At 43.4% G+C, this 10,000-nt stretch overlaps 1 protein-coding gene across 3 annotated transcripts in view; it reads right to left on the bottom strand.

Moving 5' to 3' along the window:
• The window catches only part of LOC139756391 (uncharacterized), a 437,124-nt gene that overhangs the window by 284,745 nt on the left and 142,379 nt on the right, over positions 1-10,000 (bottom strand). The window contains exon 1 of one of the 3 annotated variants that reach the window (XM_071675794.1): positions 5,210-5,651. The exons of the other annotated variants lie outside the window; for them this stretch is intronic. The gene's annotated coding sequence lies outside the window, so the exon portion shown is untranslated. Of the gene's footprint in view, positions 1-5,209; positions 5,652-10,000 lie in introns of those variants that run through there. 3 annotated transcript variants of the gene reach the window in all.

Genomic DNA, 10,000 nt, shown 5'->3' on the forward strand with positions numbered 1-10,000 from the left:
CATCTTCCGCCTGCTTAATTAGTTCATTAACTTTTAAATTAGAAACTCACGGTATCGAGTCGTCCTTCAAAGAGCTGCAACTTTCGAGAGGTTGGACAGAGAAAACGTTTGGCGACAGTGATTGGGTCAGGGTGAGGGGCTCGGACATTACCGGAACGTTTCCTCGCTCGCGTGAAACATTTTGGTAAACTCTTTGCTTTGGGTGAGACGTTTCGGCACACACACACACACACACACTTTCGGCTTCCAGTCCCCAAACATAAACGCTCATTCTCACACACATGACAACATGAACACACACACACCACGATCTCCGAGAAACACTTATTACCAGCGGGGAGCGCTACGCGCTAGCCCCTACCTTCTGACAAGATCTTTGTGTTAGGACTCTAAGCAGTCCAGGAAGTCCAGCAAAGCTGTGCTACTTCCAGCATCATGGGGGGGGGGGGGGGGGGGGGGGTTTGGAATAATGGACTTCCTTGGAGTTAGAAACTCCTCAACAGGACTGTTAATCCCTTTCGTCAACAGACGATGATAAGGGCCTCGCTCAAGATGGCTCTTCTCTCCCGTTGTATATCAACTGACTGTTATATTTCTCTCTTGCATCTTCCCTGATGATGTGATTATGACATGAAAGTGCACTTGGGAACATATCGTGTTTCATTTTCCCCGTGGACTCGTAGGAATATATATATATATATATATATATATATATATATATATATTATCCCTGGGGATAGGGGAGAAAGAATACTTCCCACATATTCCCTGCGTGTCGTAGAAGGCGACTAAAAGGGGAGGGAGCGGGTGGCTGGAATCCTCCCCCTTTTTTTTTTTAATTTTCCAAAATAAGGAACAGAGAAGGGGACCAGGTGAGGCTATTCCCTCAAAGGCCCCGTCCTCTGTTCTGAACGCTACCTCGCTAACGTGGGAAATGGCGAACAGTATGAAAAAATATTATATATATATATATATATATATATATATATATATATATATATATATATATATATATATATATATATATATATACCCCTGGAAACAGGGGGGCGAAAGAAAACTAGCCACGTATCTCTTACGTGTCGTAAAAGTCGAGTACGAGGGGCGAGACTAGGGTGCTGGAAATCCCTCCCTCCGGTATGATTGTTTTCCAAAAGACGTAAAAGAGAAAGAAATTCCTAAACCGGGATTTTTCCAGGAAGAATAAATTTGTGTCTCCCTGCTGGAGTAACCTTGTTAAAGCAGAACATCGAGAACGAGTGTGAAAGAACACACACACACACACATCACACACACACACGAAACTTTCAACTAAACAGACAACAAAAATCGTATTTCCCAAGGCAAAATACTGCACACGAAATGATACGCATCTGTCCAGAGACTTCATCCCAATTCAACACGTTTCGTGAATCGCACAAATTCCCAAGCGATTCATCTCCCGAATCTCTACGACCCAGCAACGTTGCCGGCCCACGACTTACGTCTGACGTTCATGCGCGCTTCGTTCGCTCGTAACGCTATCTGCCGTAACAACTTCACAGCCGTGGATGGCCATCACATCCAACAACGAAGGCGAAAGGTCAGAGCACATGAAGCCTCGTAAGAGTCCAGGTCACTGGTAAGGTCAAAATGATTCGTACTGGCTTTTAATGACATGATGTACACAGCACGACCAACTGTTCATCTTGAAACTGCTTCAGCAGACACATGGGGTACCGACGTGGGCTGGGGCGGAGCACCTCAGCTGTGGCAGGAGTGTCCAGCCGACAGCTTATAATTCGGCTCAAGATTTCCCGGGGGTGTCCATGTCTGGAGACATGGCCCTCACTGACAGGCCCAATAAGCCAGCCAAGGATGGTCTTGCCCTGGGACATGGCCCTTACTGACAGGCCAAATGAGCCTGCCAGGAGTGGTCCGTGTCTGGAGACATGGCCCTCACTGACAGGGCCAATAAGCCTGCCAAGGAGTGGCCCCTGTCCTGAGACATGGCCCTCACTGACAGGCCAAATGCGTCGGCCAAAGATGGCCCTAATCGGGGACATGGCCCTCACTGACTGGCCCAAAGAACCTACCACAGGCATGGCCCTCACTGACAGGCCAAATGAGCCTGCCAAAGATGGCCCTACTCGGGGACATGGCCCTCACTGACTGGCTGAATGAACCTACCACAGGCATGGCCCTCCTCAGGGACATGGCCCTCACTGACAGGCCAAATGAGCCTGCCAAAGATGGCCCTACTCGGGGACATGGCCCTCACTGACCGGCCATATGAACCAACCACTGGCATGGCCCTCCTCAGGGACATGGCCCTCACTGACAGCCTCCTAACGAGCCTACCAGGGGGGGTATCCATGTCCGGTAATACGGCCCTTAATGCCAGTCGTAATGAGCCGACGAGGGAATGGTAGTAATTAATATATGACCTGATCCGATTGGAGGTCTCATTCACCCCAAGTCCGACGTGAAATGATAATAACCCTTGCAGTGCACAGCACGTCTGCTGACTGCCCTTGCACATCCCTTTTACTCGTGCAGGAACTTGTGGAGATAACGAATGAACATCTGTAGTTCATTATCGGTACGATGGCGATAAGGTAATTCAAGACTTAAGTTACTTTATCACTGACTTCAAAAGCTTTCTTTCAAAGCGTGTGTTGATAGCAGTGCGAGATGATGACCGGTGGCAAAGCTTATAGGATTAATAATAAACAGTGGATTTACGTAATGAAAAAAATTATGAATAATATACTGTTAACATTAACTTGTGATATCATTATCTAAATGGCAAACTCACTTCTCTACGGCCATCTAGGACACCCGGCTGAGTTTTGGGACAAAGTGCAACAATGTTTTATGTAAACAATCACACTAATTATCAAAGCTTTGGCCTACAATGTTAATAAATTAGACCAAAACAGATATTTTTTCACACTTAACTCTTCCTCGTGAGACAGGACAGCGTCTTTAACAACGCCGTGGCGAATGCTTCCGTAAAAGAAAAAATAAAAAAGGTCAAATAATACATATATGTTGTCCTTTCTTTACGACGAACAAGAGAAGCACAGACGGTCACAATTAACAAAGGCATCATTCGATTTTCCGTTTTCTATCGAGTCGTAATGTAGTTACCCCTTTCCGTACCCGTTCTCTTATTTTTTTTTTTACACACTCTCTGTCTGTCTGTCTGTCTGTCTGTCTGTCTGTCTGTCTGTCTCTCTCTCTCTCTCTCTCTCTCTCTCTCTCTCTCTCTCTCTCTCTCACTCACGTGGGCTGCTGGCACTCAGTGCACATAACTCACACACACACACCTTCTCCATTTCATACATAACATTTTTGACAAACACCTTAGTTAGACGACTCGATATTTTTGCCCCCCCCCTCCTTAGATTTTTTCTTTTCTCCCGAGCGGTGAGCGCTACGCGCTAGCTCTGCCTACTAAGAGAATCTCGCCGTTCAACACGTACTCTCTGTCTGTTCCTACGTCTGTCTGTCTACCCAAGACGAACTCCCATCTGGGCTTGAGCTTCGATTCAATAAGTACAAATTACTCTTATATTTCGTCGATCTAATAGGTACATTGAAATGAGACAAGGGGGTTAAAAAGAAAGGGTGTGAGGGGGGGAACAGCTTACCTTTTCGCTTACATATGTCGGCATATTAAGTACATATTTGTTTCACAAAGAACACATAATTATACATTTGTCACACACTAACTCGACTGGTATAATCATCTTTTTATATCATGTTGTAAGATATAGGATTATCTATTTGAGTTCCTTGATAGATATTGTTATCTATCTGCGTATCTTGATAGATACACTTATCCATTTGAGTATCTTAATAGATACAGTTATCCATCTGAGTATCTTGATAGATACAGTTATCTATACGAGTACCTTAATAGATACGACCATCTATTTGAGTACCTTAATAGATACATTTGTCTATCTATATAAGTACCTTAAAAGATAAGAGTATCTGTTCGAGTATCTTGACAGATATGATGATCTATTTGAGTACCTTGATGGATAACTATCTACCAGGGTACCTCGATAGATACGATTATCTATTTCGGTACCTTGACAGATACAATTATCTGTACAAGTAACATGAGATACGATTATCTACTTGAGTACCCAAATAGATACGATTATCTATTTGAGTGCCCTGATAGATACGATTATCTGAGTACCCTAATAGATACGATTATCTATGTGAGTACCCTGATAGATACGATTATCTGAATACCCTGATAGATACGATTATCTATTTGAATACCCTGATAGATACGATTGTCTATTTGAGTACCCTAATAGATACGATTATCTATTTGAGTACCCTCATAGATACGATTATCTATTTGAGTACCCTGATAGATATGATTATCTGAGTACCCTGATAGATAAGATTATCTATTTAAGTACCCTGACAGATACGATTATCTATTCAAGTACCCTCATAGATACGATTATCTATTTGAGTACCATCAAAGATACGATTATCTATTTGAGTACTCTGATAGATAAAATCATTTCTATGAACACTATGATAAAGACAATTAACTGAGTACCTTGATGAATACAATTATCTATATGAACACCTTGATAGACACGGTTATTTATACAAGTCCACCTGATAGATACGATGACGTATACGAGTACGATTATCCATAAATCCATACGAATAACCTTGAAAGTTATAAGATTATTTATGAAAGCATGAAACACACTTCATCGCACCAAAATAATCCTCAAGACTAAATACAAAAAAAATAATGTTTTCGTTACCCATTCTGAAGGAGGTGTATGTACGCGAGCGAGGGGTTTTGCTGGGCACTGGCTGGCTTCTAAGTTTAGACTTGAACCCCAACTTAAAATCTCATGACGAGGCCCTCCTCTTGAGAGAACGGTGTAATGATTATTTGAGGGGCGACTTTGCGTCCGTGTTGAGAAAGCGTAGCTACTACATGCCATGGGTCGTTTTCCCCCCTCAAGGGAATAACCATTTATATACTTTCTGTTCAAAACTTTTACAGAGTTTTTCTCTCTTCGAGAGTGTGTGAGGAGCGAATGCGTTAGTCAGTCATGTTTCTCGCGTAGAGCATATTTAAGATACTTTATATACTTTACAGGGGGAAGGGAGGAGAGAAAGTCACTCGGTTTCGATGAATAACAACACATGAGTCGAAGTGGTAATTGCTACTTACCTTAACGAGGGTGTTTAAGAGCACTTCGCGTCAGTTAACGCTTTCCACCACGCAAAAGAAAACGGTGTTCGAATACAACACACGTTTATAGGCAACTGATTAAAACCTCATTTACTCGCCAGAAGTTTTTTTTTTTTTTAATTCTTTTAAAACATTTTACCTTCCTTTTATATTCTCATGATCTGGTTGAATTCACACTGATATCAGACGGTAATAAAGTCCACATCGTCGTCACAGGAACTTTTTAACGACACCACCTCATCATAACCACCACCACAAGAAGAAGCATTTCAAGGTCTTAAATAAAAATAAAAACCCCAGAGGCGTCAGGTCCTGTTGCTCTGGGTTGAGAGGGAGTGTGTTGTGTGTGTGTGGAGGCGCTGGGCGGGAGGTTTTCCCGCCAGAGCGCGCGCGACCGTTAGGTAAAGCGACACCGCACCCCACCAGCCGGGACCCAAGCCAGGCTACGACTACCATTGCCGCCCCGCTTCCACCTCGGAGCCAGTGTTGCCACCACCTTCTTCGTACTGCCTTGACGTGCAAACGCTCTCTCTCCCAATAGGCTAATACCGTTACAAGCATTTATTTATTTATTTTTTGCTTTATTTGATCTGATGCCATTTTTTTTTCTCTTTTTTACTGGCGGATCAACCTGGCTTTGGATTGGATCCTATTTTTTGTACGTATTTTTGTTCCTACTAAGTCCTTCCATTCCTACGCGTTCGTGTTAGAGGCCTTTGTTGATGCTTCGAGGAAGCACAAAGGAAGGCGACAAAGGGATTTCGAAAGACGGAACTGTGTGTGCCTCTGATCTTCGTGTTTGCGTCTATTACAATAACGGAATCCAGGTGGTGCACTAAGTGTGAAAATAACACGAGATGATAAACACACATCGAGGACACCCCACAATCCTAGTTACTCTAACCACTTGTCTAACTCGAAGGAAATTACCGCTTTCACCTGCTCTCTCTCTCTCTCTCTCTCTCTCTCTCTCTCTCTCTCCCCACACACACACATCCATATATATATATATATATATATATATATATATATATATATATATATTTTTTTTTTTTTTTTTTTTTTATACTTTGTCGCTGTCTCCCGCGTTTGCGAGGTAGCGCAAGGAAACAGACGAAAGAAATGGCCCAACCCCCCCCCCCCCATACACATGTACATACACACGTCCACACACGCAAATATACATACCTACACAGCTTTCCATGGTTTACCCCAGACGCTTCACATGCCTTGCTTCAATCCACTGACAGCACGTCAACCCCTGTATACCACATGACTCCAATTCACTCTATTTCTTGCCCTCCTTTCACCCTCCTGCATGTTCAGGCCCCGATCACACAAAATCTTTTTCACTCCATCTTTCCACCTCCAATTTGGTCTCCCTCTTCTCCTCGTTCCCTCCACCTCCGACACATATATCCTCTTGGTCAATCTCTCCTCACTCATTCTCTCCATGTGCCCAAACCATTTCAAAACACCCTCTTCTGCTCTCTCAACCACGCTCTTTTTATTTCCACACATCTCTCTTACCCTTACGTTACTTACTCGATCAAACCACCTCACACCACACATTGTCCTCAAACATCTCATTTCCAGCACATCCATCCTCCTGCGCACATCTCTATCCATAGCCCACGCCTCGCAACCATACAACATTGTTGGAACCACTATTCCTTCAAACATACCCATTTTTGCTTTCCGAGATAATGTTCTCGACTTCCACACATTTTTCAAGGCTCCCAAAATTTTCGCCCCCTCCCCCACCCTATGATCCACTTCCGCTTCCATGGTTCCATCCGCTGCCAGATCCACTCCCAGATATCTAAAACACTTCACTTCCTCCAGTTTTTCTCCATTCAAACTCACCTCCCAATTGACTTGACCCTCACCCCTACTGTACCTAATAACCTTGCTCTTATTCACATTTACTCTCAACTTTCTTCTTCCACACACTTTACCAAACTCAGTCACCAGCTTCTGCAGTTTCTCACATGAATCAGCCACCAGCGCTGTATCATCAGCGAACAACAACTGACTCACTTCCCAAGCTCTCTCATCCCCAACAGACTTCATACTTGCCCCTCTTTCCAGGACTCTTGCATTTACCTCCCTTACAACCCCATCCATAAACAAATTAAACAACCATGGAGACATCACACACCCCTGCCGCAAACCTACATTCACTGAGAACCAATCACTTTCCTCTCTTCCTACACGTACACATGCCTTACATCCTCGATAAAAACTTTTCACTGCTTCTAACAACTTGCCTCCCACACCATATATTCTTAATACCTTCCACAGAGCATCTCTATCAACTCTATCATATGCCTTCTCCAGATCCATAAATGCTACATACAAATCCATTTGCTTTTCTAAGTATTTCTCACATACATTCTTCAAAGCAAACACCTGATCCACACATCCTCTACCACTTCTGAAACCGCACTGCTCTTCCCCAATCTGATGCTCTGTACATGCCTTCACCCTCTCAATCAATACCCTCCCATATAATTTACCAGGAATACTCAACAAACTTATACCTCTGTAATTTGAGCACTCACTCTTATCCCCTTTGCCTTTGTACAATGGCACTATGCACGCATTCCGCCAATCCTCAGGCACCTCACCATGAGTCATACATACATTAAATAACCTTACCAACCAGTCAACAATACAGTCACCCCCTTTCTTAATAAATTCCACTGCAATACCATCCAAACCTGCTGCCTTGCCGGCTTTCATCTTCCGCAAAGCTTTTACTACCTCTTCTCTGTTTACCAAATCATTTTCCCTAACCCTCTCACTTTGCACACCACCTCGACCAAAACACCCTATATCTGCCACTCTGTCATCAGACACATTCAACAAACCTTCAAAATACTCATTCCATCTCCTTCTCACATCACCGCTACTTGTTATCACCTCCCCATTTACGCCCTTCACTGAAGTTCCCATTTGCTCCCTTGTCTTACGCACCCTATTTACCTCCTTCCAGAACATCTTTTTATTCTCCCTAAAATTTACTGATAGTCTCTCACCCCAACTCTCATTTGCCCTTTTTTTCACCTCTTGCACCTTTCTCTTGACCTCCTGTCTCTTTCTTTTATACTTCTCCCATTCAATTGCATTTTTTCCCTGCAAAAATCGTCCAAATGCCTCTCTCTTCTCTTTCACTAATACTCTTACTTCTTCATCCCACCACTCACTACCCTTTCTAAACAGCCCACCTCCCACTCTTCTCATGCCACAAGCATCTTTTGCGCAATCCATCACTGATTCCCTAAATACATCCCATTCCTCCCCCACTCCCCTTACTTCCATTGTTCTCACCTTTTTCCATTCTGTACACAGTCTCTCCTGGTACTTCCCCACACAGGTCTCCTTCCCAAGCTCACTTACTCTCACCACCTTCTTCACCCCAACATTCACTCCTCTTTTCTGAAAACCCATACTAATCTTCACCTTAGCCTCCACAAGATAATGATCAGACATCCCTCCAGTTGCACCTCTCAGCACATTAACATCCAAAAGTCTCTCTTTCGCACGCCTGTCAATTAACACGTAATCCAATAACGCTCTCTGGCCATCTCTCCTACTTACATAAGTATACTTATGTATATCTCGCTTTTTAAACCAGGTATTCCCAATCATGTCCTTTTTCAGCACATAAATCTACAAGCTCTTCACCATTTCCATTTACAACACTGAACACCCCATGCATACCAATTATTCCCTCAACTGCCACATTACTCACCTTTGCATTCAAATCACCCATAACTATAACCCGTGATATATATATATATATATATATATATATATATATTTATATAAATTCTTTCATACTATTCACCATTTCCCGCGTTAGCGAGGTAGCGTTAAAAATAGAGGACTGGGCCTTTGAGGGAATATCCTCACCTGGCTCCCTTCTCTGTTCCTTCTTTTGGAAAATTAGAAAAAAAAAAAGAGGGGAAGATTTCCAGCCCCCCGCTTCCTCCCCTTTTAGTCGCCTTCTACGACACGCAGGGAATACGTGAGAAGTATTCTTTTTCCCCTATCCCCAGGGATAATATATATACCTTTTCACTTTATGACCGTTTTCTATGGGCTATAAGACGTATGTAGCAACGGAAAACAGGAATGGTACCGAGACCAGATGAGACACGAGTCGCTCGATAAGAACTACTTCGCGCAAGCTTCTTGTACAACCCTAAGCTTGAATTCCAATCCTTCATCAGAGCTCTCAGTGGAGATTCAACATCTTTCTCGACCTCGTAGGATTCAAATCTTTTCTGTCTTTCCACGGCCATCCGCACTGAGCCTCGCCCCTAAAACATACCCTTCCACATGACATCTCCTGCCCTTTCCAAAAATTGTTTTAATAATACTGAGCTTTCGTCAAGCACCTCCTACGTGCATCGATGGAATCGCTCGCCATTACAACCAAATCTTCTGGATTAGCTAACGAGACTGTATCATCCACATATTATAATACCAGCACTAACTTCCATTCGGTTCCTGTAAGATCATCATACCACAGTGTGACATGGACCTTCGTGGTGTAACGGGCAGCGTTACTGGCAGTCCTCATACATGCAAGGGCCGCTTGGAGTTAAGCCTGCTTAAGTTCAAATCACGGGTTGCGGCAGACGGTCCACAGTTGACCCAGCTGTTCATCAAACACTTCAGAGGCTGGTCGATAGAATAGATGCATGGCATAGGCTAAGGTGTGTTTGTACCTAAACATACAGGAATAAGGACGTATAATAC

Source organism: Panulirus ornatus, chromosome 21 (genome assembly GCF_036320965.1).
Source record: "Panulirus ornatus isolate Po-2019 chromosome 21, ASM3632096v1, whole genome shotgun sequence".
In the NCBI taxonomy this organism is placed as follows: domain Eukaryota; kingdom Metazoa; phylum Arthropoda; class Malacostraca; order Decapoda; family Palinuridae; genus Panulirus; species Panulirus ornatus.